Source organism: Ochlerotatus camptorhynchus, unplaced genomic scaffold, assembly GCF_037179485.1.
Source record: "Ochlerotatus camptorhynchus isolate MF236.1 unplaced genomic scaffold, CSIRO-AGI_Acam_v1.1 ptg000111l, whole genome shotgun sequence".
Classification (NCBI taxonomy): Eukaryota; Metazoa; Arthropoda; class Insecta; order Diptera; family Culicidae; genus Ochlerotatus; species Ochlerotatus camptorhynchus.
The window spans coordinates 1892192-1906335 of NW_027040601.1; the positions used below are offsets into that span (position 1 = coordinate 1892192).

General features: G+C 41.0%; 1 protein-coding gene across 2 annotated transcripts in view; it reads left to right on the forward strand.

The window, feature by feature from the left end:
- The first annotated feature begins 311 nt into the window (after positions 1 to 311).
- Positions 312 to 14144, forward strand: part of LOC135699491 (uncharacterized) — an 813870-nt gene continuing 800037 nt past the window's right edge. For both annotated transcript variants that reach the window (XM_065219772.1, XM_065219773.1), the window contains exon 1: positions 312 to 1766. The gene's annotated coding sequence lies outside the window, so the exon portion shown is untranslated. The remainder of the gene's footprint in view (positions 1767 to 14144) is intronic.

Here is a 14144-nt window from a genome sequence, read left to right on the forward strand (position 1 = left end):
AATAGATCCTAAAGGGTGTCAGTAAATCCTTACGACGTCGGGAATTGCCGGGAGAGTTGGTGAGCGTGGGAGAGAATACACAAACGTTTCCAGCGGGAGAGCTACGTCCAACGGATAAGGACAAGACGCACGTGGGTGGTTAACATCTCCTCAACTTGTCACGAGGAAGACAATCTGCGAGAGAAGCGGACACTCAGCGTGTGTGTGTGAGAGAGAAAAGAGCGCGCGCCTGAACATAGGCAAAGTGCTTTTCTTATCATTATCTATTTGGACCTCGCGAGAGCCTGGCATGTGTGTGTGTTGGTCCTAGAGTCCTAGACACGCGATTTTCGACATCGTTGTCTTCGTGGAACGCACCGCCAGGATCTGGAGTGTTTGTGCAGAGATATCCTCGTTTCTAGACACATTCTCCTTCGGTTGTTGCGGTGTGCCGTCAAAAGGTTTTTCCATCCAACCATAGCGATGTTCTCATCAGTAATCTTCTTCTTCGGTCACAGGAAAAAAGAAACGGAAAACCCAGCTGGAAAATTAGTGTGCGAATGAGGCAGCATTTCTACTGAACTGTGGACTAACGACAAGCCGTAAAGAATCAAACTTACAATAGAACCTCCGGTGGATTTTCCTGAACACAAGTCATCATCGTCATTCAGTGATAGAGGAAGTGCTACAGGAAAAGGGAAAGTGAGTGCAGTGCTTGTAACAAACATAAAAAGCTACCGGAGTTTGTTGCGACAATAGACCCGCTGTAGTGAATCGAGTTAGAAAACAACCCGTCAAGAAAATAATACCTAGACTGTGTCTATCTTAACAGCAAAAAAATATACATATTGCCCTAACGTAGTGAATCTGTGAAGTTTTGAAGATTGCATTGTGTGAGCGAGCGCCCTCTACCATCCTCCGCTCAACCAAAAGAATAGGGATATATCTTTAACAATTATCCGTTTCGTCAACCGTGTGTGTAGCAGTAGCGACCTCCTCCCCCCTAACTTCTCGTTAACTGGTGTAATCGTCTATCTAGCAAGCAAAAAGAGAAGAAAAAGAAAAGAAAAGTGTCGTCGGTGTCTATTGTTGTCGTTGTCGTTGATGTTGTTGCCGTTACGCTGCTAGTGCATCATATAAGAAGAAATATTCAAACCAGCTAACAAGTGTGTACCGAAAGCTTTCTGTATCTATGTCAGGATAGTTGAAAAAAAAAAAAAAACAAGTGAAACAACAACGCCATAAGTGTTGCGCTACCACCTAGCTATACACTACACAACTAGCCATCGTTTTCGTCTCCGTTGCTCTGTAGCGAATCGCGTAGAACATCTGTGTACTGATAACTATTGTCTATGAATACATACATACATACATACACACAATTATATACCCCTCGCTAACTGCTATTCGTCTATCTACAAGTGAAAGAAGCAAAAAAAAAAGTAAAGAAAAAACAACGGTTATTATAATAGAAGAACAACAACTGTCACCGCCAGATATTGAGTGCTTGAAGCAAGCGGGAGAGCAAATACAAACAAAAAACGGGGAAAATTGCGGTTTTAAAAACGAAAAAAAAAAAAAAATCCCGTCTGGTGAATGCTAGGTGGCTTCCGGTTTTGGCTATTGTTTCGGAAGAATACCAAGGAATACACTCCGGCTGCAGTGAAAGTTGGTGGTTGGCAGATTTTGCAGCCAAGCGATTAACCGGCACCGGATCGTTACAATGTAAGCTCGAGTTGTTGGAGAAAACTTGCACAAGGAAGCTGGTGGAATTGTTGCGAATGCCGGTAAGTTTGCTAAGGAATTTTGTGGAGTAGAATTTCAGTTCCATAGTTGATAAGGCATCGAGATAATAGTTTCATTCGAATTCCGGAGACTGGAAAGAGGCAAAAATTACTCACGGTTTCGTAACATCGGTAAAGTTTAACCGAACTTTTTTGTAATTCTATGAAATTCGGTTGAAAATATATTTTTTAATATGAAGTGGACAGCAAGAGATAAAAACTCAATTGATCAATGATATAGACATTTAAAAATATATATTAAAGCTATTTTATTTAATAATGCTCAATCGAAAGAATTTTACAGAGACAAGTCTTCTTGTCCATTATGCAATACAATATTAACAATAAATCTTAAAACTACTGTCAAGAAGTACAATACTATAGCTTCCTTCATCACAACGGGATTCACTTGCAGTGGTTTCCAATTATGGAAATATCGCCAAAGGGGGGCTTGGCGCTTCCATTGAAGAAATGGGCCCAAGTCGTGGTCTTCACTTAAGGTGGAAGTCAAGTTGAAAAATTCCACTACATACAAGCTCATTTTTGCGAGTGTCTGTGTGTTTGAGAATCACTTCTGTAATCACCTAATTTTGCAACTATTCGGACTCTCAGTGAAAGGTGGAAATACCATAAACAAAATCATTGAACACTTACCTTGTCATGCAGCTCACAAAAATCTGTGGTTTTACATTAATATAATAAAAAACTGCCCATCTCAAATCAGTTTGGGTTCTCAACCCACAACTTCTCGAAACACTACACAAACACACTTCAATGTTAATTTCATTGCCTATTTTAATATGATTCCCAACCCTTTCCTACCTTATATATTGCTTTACGAGCTGGGTCTATGACCCAACTATCAATTAAAGGCGAGAAAATCCGCGGTGACAAGCACAAACTACGCAAACGAACAACGTGAAAATACGGAAACGTCAATCGTTTCCCCCGGCGCCGTTCTATCACTTTCCTGTTGTGGTATTCTGATTGAATTGGCCTGGCAATGTTGGGCTAGTAGTCTCTTTTATTCTCACACTCTTGAACGATGCAAAATGTTTGACGTCATCATCATTGTCAAACAACGGTGAAAATGGTGGAAAGAGACACACAAACACACTACCAGTCCTGTTTTGCTGGCACAGTCTCAGACGGTGTGTTTGTTTACTTTCAGTTGTCACCTTTGTCAAAATTGCAATGAATATTAATTGCAAAGGTTTATTGTGCATTCCTACTTCATATATGATTATATCGAGTACTAAGAGAAACAATGTCTCAATATTAAATTTACTGTTGGCAGCACTGCCAGCTGACTAATGTATACAAAAATTGTGTTCAATTAATCATATCGTTTGGCCATTTTCCACAGAGATGGCGCTGTTCCGCTGGTAGTAAGTGATAAATATCCCCATATAGAAATTGAGAGAAGTGGGAATAATTCACTTTCGGTGCATATTCAGATCAAAAAAAGTGAACGACAACCTGAACAAATTATTCAGGAACTCTATCGTTCAGTTTTTTCCCGGAAAGTATCGTTAGACAAGCTACAATTAAGGGGTTGCGCCTACCTGCAAGACCGAAAAAAGAGCGAAAGTTTGGATTTTTTTCTCGAAAACGACGCAACATATTGAAAATCGGTTTTCTGCCGTTTATTGAACACACATTAAATGGTACATTTATCAGTCGATGCTGTAAAAACGAGGTCCTGGTGCCCCGCACGGCTGCTCCTCGTGAACGATGTTCTAAAAAACGCTTTTTGCGGTGCCAACTGCGGTTTGTGATGTAATCATCTGAAATAAAAAAAAAACATGTCAAATCGTTAAACATGTGTTAAACTAGTCCTTGATCGTTCGGTTTTTTTTTTATTTTTTTTTGACAAAATGGCGGCCTTGCAAAGTTGAAGTGCCGGTTTTTGATCCTTAAAATTTGTCTTTGATCGGCTGTAAAAATCGAAATTAAATGATAGACGAAATCCGAACGATCGTGGACTGCACAAAATAGTACTGAACAGAAATCAAAACTAATCGGACGAATCGAATGTATACATTTCGAGAAATTTTTGGCACCGGTTTTGAAAATATGATTCCGAGATAATCGCGTTTAAAGTTTCATGTTGGGAGTAGTTCACTATAAGTGAATATTTTTGTACGTCGCATAACTTTCACAATTTTCATCGGATTAACTTGATCTTTTGAGGAAATATTCTTGACTTTATATACTTTCGATTAGGACAATAAAAAAAATCGATTTTTGAAAGTTTGCAGGTAAGCGTAACCTCTTAAATAAAAATGATTTTTCCTCATACAGTTTTACCTGCCTTACTACCAGTCCCCAGAGAGCCCAAAAATTAAAATTTGAGAGAGAAAATTTGCTCTTACGACCTCAATCTCTCAACACGCCAAGTATTTTGATGACACAGTGCCAGATGGTCGTAGATTAATTAATCATTTTGTCAAGCTTCTGCATTCATTTTCCATAAGATGTCACTGCTGTTGTTGAAGTGACACCTATCGAAAACTACACATAATCTGTTTTCCGTTGAGGACAGTGCAGTGCAAAAGTAGTAGTAAAATTATGTTTATTTCTGTTGCTTATGGTAGTACATTGATTTAACATTTTAATTGATTTAATTGCCAGGTAGGCTACTGGCTCTTCATATTTGTTTAATTTGATATTCTAATTTAAAATTTGCGTTTTTCAACTAGTTTACATAATACCCCTATTGGGGGTGTGTTTTGTTTGAATTGAAAAAAAGTGAAAACCTACCTAACTACGAGCATAACTTAACTTAACGTGCTAGATCACGTGTGATCTGCCGATTTGATCTCAGACAGCTGTCTCTGAACCTTTCCAAGATGAATACTCTCCGTTCTTCTAATGTCTGAATTCCAGCCAGAAGGTGAATCTCAGAATTTCTAGTCCACGGGGGACTGTTTAGGACCATCCTAAGGATCTTGTTCTGGATCCTTTGGAGTTTAAAGTGATGGCATTTTGCGCAACTCTCTCAGCTTGGCATCCCGTATTCTATTACAGGAAGCATGATTTGTTTGTAGCCAGCAAGCTTATTTTTCAGGGATAGAGGAGACCTCCTGTTGATGAGTGGATACAGTGATCTTATCAAGATGTTACACTTGGTTTTGGTTTTTTCAACGTGCTTCCTGAAAATCAGCTTGCTGTCTAGTGTTAAGCCGAGGTAGACTATCTCTTTCGACCATTCCACCACTGGCAGGTTTCAGGCAGATCTTATTATTCACCGACGGAACAAGTCTGGGAGATTTAGAGTGTGGAAATATGATGACCTGGGTCTTTATCGCGTTGATACGGATCTTCCAGCTGTTGAAATATTCAGACAGGACGTCCAGGCCTCTCTGAAGTTAGGCAGTCAGAGCTCCGACGACCCTACCCTTGTAAACGATGGATGTGTCATCTGCGAACAGAGACAACGATCCACCAGCAGGGAGAGCCGGCATATCGCAGGTGAAAAGGTTGAATAAAATGGGGCCAAGGATGCTTCCTTGTGGAACTCCGGCACCGATGTTGAAAGCATCCGATGTGATGCCATTCATAGAGACTCGGAACGTCCTGTTCGATAGATAGTTGTTAATTATCTTCACTAGGAAGATTGCAAGACCGTAGTGCTGCAATTTGAACACCAAGCAATCATGTCAGACATTGTCGAACGCTTTTTCAACGTTCAACAACGCCAAAGCAGATGTTGGCATTTTACCTCACGACATGTAATACGAATGTTTCGTACAATTAACGAAAATATTGTACGATGTACGAAACTCATTTTTACGAAATGAGCTTCAGAGAAATCACGAAAATATATTTCCAGTGTTGTGAGAGTAAGTTTAAGGAGGGATATGTAATACTTATTGCAAAGTAAGGTGTCAAACGATTATACCGCATAACAGCATAAACGAAAAGTATCTCAACAGGTCTTTGAAGTTTTATGAGGTTTAGTAAACTTATTTTATGCGTTCCAAGTATTTCTTGAAATTTTCCCAGTACTGAAGTTCTCTAAATTTAGTGCAAATTTCCAAGATCTTAAAACATAAAAAATAACGGCACCGGTGGTGTTGTGGTAAGCGTGATTAACACTCACCCCAGCAGGCGTCGCCGGGATATTCTGAGGCATAACATCTCTGATCACGCCTGCCATCGGAAGGGAAGTAAAGCCGTTGGTCCCCGGTTCATGAGTTTATGGGTTGATAGGTAGGGTCCAGGTGTGGGAGCTGCCTCCCTGGCGTCGGTAGCATTGGTGCTCATCACGGAAAACAAGATCGACGGAAAACAAATCAAGGAAAAAAAAAAAGAACGCAAACAGATTGCTTAATTTTTATGAAGTTTTCTAACCTTTGCAACCCTAAGCAATATTATGGACTTGAAAAATGGTTGGTAGCATCTTCTAAAATTTCAAACTTTGAGGCAGTAAAGATACCTTTTAGTTACGAAACTTCGTTTACTTATTTAAATTTAATTAAATATACAAAAAAGGTATATCAAAAATGATAAGTCTTATACAAAAGTTGGCAAAGAATGATTTTAAGGAAATTGTATGAACTCTTACAACAAAATAAAAAAACATAAAAGGTAAATTTACTACTGTTTGTTGACTGTCCTTTACGATAAACTGATTTATATCAACAATCAATACGAAACTAACGATTTTAAATTGACTCACTACTTGACTAGCCTATTGGTCACAAGCAAACGATTAACGTATCCCATTCTAGTCGAAGTTCTAATACTACACTATGTTTGTTTTGATTCGCTATGAAAGCTTGACAGATAAAATGAGGGGTTATTGGTTTTTCCTATGTTTCGAGGGGTGAATCGATTAGCTTGGGACCGAAGAGAGTACCAGAGCTGAGCCAAAAAGTTGAGCACGTTATTTCGGGACCTTCTAGTCTTAGAGTTACCTCTATGCTTATACCCCGTTCACATTACAGCCTATATCACGTAATATAGGCTGTCTTGCAATGAGCACTCATACATAGGATTTCCAGTGAAAACTAGATGTATGAGTGCTCATTGCAAGACAGCGTTTGCAATTAAAAGTTATGCTTGAAGTAACCTGTAAAGAGATTGCGAAACATTTTTTGCACGGCAATGTTGTCACAGACCAACTCACGCTACTAGGTGGATTCGAAATACCAGAGGACATGCTAACGTTAGTTGAACGCATTTATTTGAAACACTGGCGCATCTTTGAGGCGGTGATCCCGTCAGTCAGAGTGCACAATACCCTATCGATGGACATTCAAACGGTGCTCCTCAACGCAGCACCTGCCAAAAGAAACTGCGATCCACGAGCCCAGAAACAGGCATTCTTATACCTACAAAACACTAAATACAAACACCGGCCGAACATCTACACAGATGCTTAAAAAATGGGGACCTCCTGTGGCGTAGGAGTATTCTGCGCAACCACGAACCGCAGAATCAGTCTACGATTGGACATAGAGACCTGCATAATGATCGCCGAATGGTTCGCTATCTCAGTAGCATTGGAACACCTGCAAGAAGAGCAAATTTTTGGAGCAGTACTCTTCACGGACTCACTATCATCTTGCCAATTGATAGAAGGGGAACTCGCAACTCAATGATTCACGACATCATTGTTAAGGCGTCGTTCCTGAAAGTCACGATCCAGTAGATCCCGAGCCACACAGCAATCAAAGGGAACGATATTGCAGACGAGCTTGCCAAAGCTGGCGCAGAATCGGAACGAATCTTGAAGAACAGAATCTTCATCAAGGATGCGTTAAACATTGTTTATGCTGTTTATTGTTTATTGCTGTTTTACATCAACAGGCTGGATGAAGCCCCAATGATGTTAACCTTATCAACTATGGTAAAAAGAAAAATACATTCAAGCATGGTCATATCATAAAAAAACATAAAAAAAAAACATATATCTTATAGTCAGTTACTCCTGTCGACGAAAAACAGAACAAAACTTTCGACAAAGCGCATCACGGGAGAGATGAAAGTCGAAAGCAGATGAAACTCTGTTGAGTGTCCTCTGCAGTCCGCAAATCGCACCATATGCTCCATAATTTGTGCGACGTAGAGGCAGTCTTAGCATAAGGTTATTACGAAGCGGTCGGGGCTGAAAATTCAGGTCAATTTGCCTCAGGATAGCCTCGCAATCTGTCCTTCCTTGCAGGATATCGGCCACGGTTAGGGCTCTGCTTGTGTCTCTTCTAGTCCGGAGAAGTTCTAGGTCGATAAGTTGACAACGGCTTTCGTAACTGGGTAATCGAAACAGATCATTCCAAGGCAATCTACGCAACTCAATACGAAGAAAGCGACGTTGAACAGATTCAATTCTCTCGGCACCGTTGTTATAGTTTGGGCTCCAAACCGCTGAACAATACTCTAGCGTCGATCGAACAAGTGAACAATAGAGAGATTTTAGACAGTATATATCAGTGAAGTTTTTAGCTATTCAAAAAATGAACCCTAAAATTCTTGACGCCTTATCAACAACCAGGGCGTCACAATGTCAGCTTCAATCGACCAAATCGATGCGACGAAGAGACTGCTGGCTTTCTTTTTCTGTTAAAGTCGCACCGCTTCGCAGCAGTCTAGAACCTCAGTCGGCGTGCACAAACAAATGTTCAATCGCTTGTCTCTCTTTCTCCCGTCGCTCCATTGGTCTTCCTTTCAAGCTTCGTCGAAACGGATGAGCGAAAGGGCGCTCGACTTTGATAGTTTTCTCTTTCATGAAACACATCAACAGAGGTTTCATGACGTTTATGACGGAAAATGAAATAACACATTTAAAGCATTTCTCACGTCAAAACACTTGAAGATTACACGTCATATTTTTAATTTATCTTCCATCCATATATTTATCTAAAAAAAAATGATCGAAAACGGGACATAACGCATTTTAAACAAATTGAAAGAGCGGTGATAGAGTGTTCGTGAAAGGGGATTGAAAGCCATAATGAGCTTCGTTTAACTAGAAAATCGACGTTAGTTACATTGAAAGCGATGAGCAAAGCAACGACGAGAAGTTCCACAGCCAGCCTTTCCTTCTAAGCGTCCTGCTTTTTTATTTTCGTTTCTTGCTGATAGTCTAGCTAGGCGTTATAGAAATGAAGTGTCGAACACGTATGTATGAGAGAAACAAAACACGAGTTCATTTTAGAGCTTCAAAATTGTAGAGCCCTGTCAACAACATTATGCAATGTGTTGCTTGAATGAAAGCTGCGAATCCAAGATCACACCCAAGTCTTTCACCTGATTCACGCGTTCGATTGTCGAGCCAAGCAGGTCATAGCTAAATATTATCGGTTGTTGTTTTCGTGAGAACGTAATAGCAGAGCATTTGGCTGGGTTCACTACCATTCTGTTTAACCTGACCAACTAGCGAATACATTCAGTTGACGTTGAAGAAAGTGACAGTCAGCAATGGAGCAGATTCGTAGGAAGATTTTGAGGTCATCATGCTCAACATGTTCAATCAGCTAAGAGTAGATAATACAAACAAATGGTATTTTATTTACGCTGAGGAAAAAGGCAAGCACTTCTTTGCTATTCAGCCAAATTACAGTGACCACCCTTGGTACAAGGGCAAGCAACTCAGCAACAAAGAAGTCAGAACACTAAACCGCCTAATCGCCGGACACAGCTACGCCAACAACTGGCTAGCTAAAATGATTTTTTTCAGGATTCTGAATGCGACGTCTGCCTGGCAGAGGACACGGCAGACCATGTAGTACTCCACTGCAACAAATACACCATCACCCGCTCGGAATACGATTTCGACGGCAAATTCTGGACGCTGATAGACCTATTCAAATGAAACGACGTGAAAACTTTTCGCGTCCCGGTGCCCGACTGCGTTGGCATTAAAAACTTCGACGGACAAACAAAACCACTGAGCACCGGTCCCATCAAAAGCAAGAGAAGAAGAAGAAGAAAAGGAAGAAGAATAAGAAGATGATGATGAAGAAGAAGCAGAAAAATGCTTTTGCAAAACTCCAAACTTCTCGACTATTGTGGGCAACACCTTTCTATTTGAGCTACGTGTTAAACAGCTGTGCTTTCATCGGCAACTTGAAATCAGCAGCATTTTTTAGTGCGTATGTTTCATTTCAAGAAAACGCTGCTAAATTGCTTTTTTCAGTGGAAAAAATATAATCAAAATGAAGCTGAAGGTCATAAGAATCGTCTGAATGTATTCAGGGAAGTGTTTACGTGAGAAAATCCAATGAAATTAGCGATTCAATTTGGGTTGCCGAAAATAGTCTGTCATGCCGAAGCCGTCATTTTCCCTAATAACTGACGGATAACAGACACTTTTTTATGCCAGAATACCATAACTTGCTATTTGAATGGTCTTCTAAGACCAATACAATAACTCTTTGAGGTTTTATTGTCTAAATACTGAAAGATCACATTTTGTTATTTTGATATTTATTTGATATTTTACAAAATATTCCGATAACTGAATAATACCAAAACAAAGTTTTATACCACAAGCATGCCAAAAACAGGTATCACACCACATTAATATATGCATATGTTATCAGTTAGTTATCGGTTCCTGCTCGGGGAACGAGATGTGAGATTAGCGGCGCCGGCGACGGTGCCACCGGGATTTTCTGAGCCATAAAATCATTGATCGCACCTTCCTTCGGATGGAAGTAAAGCCGTTGGTCCCGGTCTATGAGTTGATGGGTCGACAGGTAGGGTCCAGGTGTGGAAGTTGCCTCCCTGGCGTCGGTAGCATTGGTACTCAGTACGCAAAACAAGATCGACAGAAAAAAAAATCAAGGAAAAACAAATAGGACATGCAAAACATTAATCGCCGATTGAAGTTGATTCGCTAAGATTTTTCGGAAATCTTTGAATTGATATTTTGATTTGATGCCCCCGTCGTATGTATCGGTGAATTAATGAAATAGATAAGTGTCAACCAAGAAATGTTTAAAAATACAGTTTGCCGAATGTAGTCACAATCTTCCGCTATTATGACGTTTTATCGATGTTAACGAAGGCTGAACATTATTGGAGGGCCACAAGGAAGTCCTTGAATAACTTTCCGCCTGTATCACAAGCCCAGTAAACTTCTTCCATTTTACCCCCTCATTTTATGTGACCCCATCAGAAGGATCTCCGTTTCCCTATTTCATCCCGTTACTGTATGGCCATTTAACAAGTAGTCATCGTCGTTGTCGTCGTGAACTATAACTTCCCGCCTGACCTATTGCCGAAGATTGACATCGCTTCGCATAGTCCTTGTCGTTGTCGTCGTCGTCGTCGTCGTCGTCGTCGTCGTCATCGTAGCGTGGAAGTGTAGTTTGGCCAACTACCACCCATCAGCCGACCAGCAGCGCAGTGCAGGGAAGCGGAACTAATGGGGTCATCAGGCTACCCGTTTACCACTTTTATATGCATACAGAAAATTCAGATGGGAGGACGTTCGGCACCCACTACACTCTGGCTGAAGGCAGCCATTCAGTGGAAACGACCAGGGCGACGACGACTGTCTGATGAATTATGGTATTGACCCAGATCGAAGAAGTCTTTATAGTTTAACTGAGGGAACCCCTTGTGCTGCATTTTTTGATTGTTTTATTATGATTATGATTAGAGTTTGGGTCCCGGTTTTGAATGATTGTTTCGATTGTTTCGGATATGACCCTAAGTAACGTTTATCAATCTATTCACACTCCAGATTTTTTTTTTTTATCTAGTTCGTTTATTTGGAAGGCTCAATCGCGTTAGCTTTACGGAGCCGATAATTCATTGTTCACTGTGTGTAACAAAATTCACTTAATTCTATGTCTAGTAGGAGTTGGGCCGATTACTCGCGGCTTACTCGAGGTTAGAAGGGTACATTTTCGAAGGATAGGATCAGGGGAGGAGCTTGGGGTAGGGTAACGTTGTCTCATCAGAGCGTTGTCGCCAGTATGAACGGTAGTGCTGTTCTAGCTTCGTCTGGAGTTCGACCGGCTATGGTGGGTGACCAGTGGGCGACGATGAGACTCATCGAGACGGGGGGACAAGACAAACAAAAACTAATAAAGAGAGACAAAAGACAAAAGGAATTAAATTCTTATACTAGACATTTGAAGAAAAACATAAACGGACTGCATATAGCAGAGATCACGGGTTGCCAACACGTCTCTGATAGGAACATAGGGTTGTCTTCCTTGGGCCTCGAGGGTATTCAAAAGTCGCTCTCTGGCGGCGTCATTATCCGTACATTGCCAAACTGCGTGTTCGATGTCATCGTAACCGTTTCCACACCGACAGATGTTGCTGTCCACGAGGTTTATTCTATTGAGATGAGCATCTAGCGAGTAGTGGTTGGACATAAGTCTACTCATCACGCGAATGAAGTCACGACTTAAGCCCAAGCCTTTAAACCACGCTCTCGAAGAAACATTAGGAATAATTGAATGTAACCACCGTCCAAGATTTCCAGTGTCCCAATCGGTTTGCCAACTCGAAAGGGTACTCTGACGCACTAAATGGTAAAATTCATCGTGTGAAATTTGCCTGTCATACAATTCGCCTTCCTGCGCGCCCACCTTTGCGAGAGAGTCCGCCTTCTCATTGCCTGGGATTGAGCAATGTGAGGGGACCCATACAAAGGTAATCATATATGATCTTTCGACCAGCACACACATCTGCTCCCTTACCTTTGAAAGGAAATAAGATGAGTGCCTACCTTGTTTCATCGACCGAATAGCCTCAATCGAACTGAGACTATCCGTGAAGATGAAGTAATGGTCTGCGGGCATGTTGGAAATCATCCCCAATGCGAAGTTGATTGCTGCCAGCTCAGCAACAAAAACGGAACAAGGTTCCTGAAGTTTGCGGAAGGCGCTAGAGTTTTCATTGAAGACACCGAAGCCAGTGGATCCATTGAGACGGGACCCGTCTGTAAAATATCTTTTCATGCAATTGACTTGTTGGTACTTTTCAGTAAAAATACGCGGAATAATAATAGGTCGAAGTTGATCGGGAATCCCATGAGTTGCTTGTTTCATGGTCAGATCATATTCAATTGAGGAACTGCGATTGGTGAAGTGAACACGGTCTGGAGTATAACAAGGAAGACACATATCTGATGATATGTAGTGGTGGTAGATTCTCATAAATCGAGATTGTGTGTTCAGCCCAAGAATTTCTTCAAAATTAGCAATTATAAGTGTGTTCGTCACTCCGCATTTGATTAGTATTCTGAGAGAGAGCTCCCAGAAACGGTTCTGGAGGGGTTTTACTCCTGCCAGAACCTCGAGACTCATGTTATGCGTTGAGTGCATACAGCCTAGAGCAATACGCAGACAACGATATTGAATTCGTTCCAATTTTATTAGGTGACTTTTTCTTGCCGAGAGAAAGCAGAAAGAGCCGTACTCTAGAACAGAGAGAATAGTTGTTTTATAAAGCGTTATGAGGTCTCCCGGATGAGCACCCCACCATGTGCCGCAAATTGAACGGAGAAAGTTGATCCTCTGCTGACATTTTTGCTTCAAATACGTAATATGGGCATTCCAAGTGCACTTTGAATCAAACCAGACCCCAAGGTACTTGAAAGACAATGATTGAGTAATGTTTCTGCCCAAAAGATTAAGTTGCATTTGGGCTGGGTACCGCTTTCGAGTAAACACTACCAGTTCAGTTTTCTGCGGCGAGAATTCGATCCCTAGATTCCTAGCCCAAGAAGACAAGTTATCTAAGGAACTTTGCAATGGTCCTTGCAAGTCCACGGCATGTGGACCTCTTACGGAAACCACACCGTCATCTGCAAGTTGTCTAAGCGTGCATTGTTCTGCCAAACAGTTGTCGATATCTTTGACATAAAAGTTATAAAGAAGAGGGCTGAGACATGAGCCTTGGGGCAGGCCCATGTAACTAATTCTGGAAGTTGTCAGTTGTCCAAGAGAAAAGTTCATTTGCTTTTCTGACAACAAATTGTACAAGAAATTATTTAAAATTCCAGAAAGTCCACATCTGTGCAGATTGTCTGACAGAATTTCAATGGAAACTGAATCAAAAGCCCCCTTAATGTCCAAGAATACTGAAGCCAATTGCTCCTTGTGCGCAAAAGCCAGTTGAATATCTGTGGAAAGCAGCGCTAGACAATCGTTTGTTCCTTTGCTCTTGCGGAACCCAAACTGTGTATTTGATAGCAAGTTATTTGATTCGACCCAGTGATCGAGTCTCCGAAGGATCATTTTCTCCAACAATTTCCTAATGCACGAAAGCATCGCAATCGGACGGTATGAGTTATGGTCAGACGCTGGTTTGCCAGGTTTTCGAATGGCTATTACTTTGACCTGTCTCCATTCAGGCGGTATAATGTTGTTTTCTAGTAAGGAATTGAATAAGTCTAGCATGCGTCTTTTA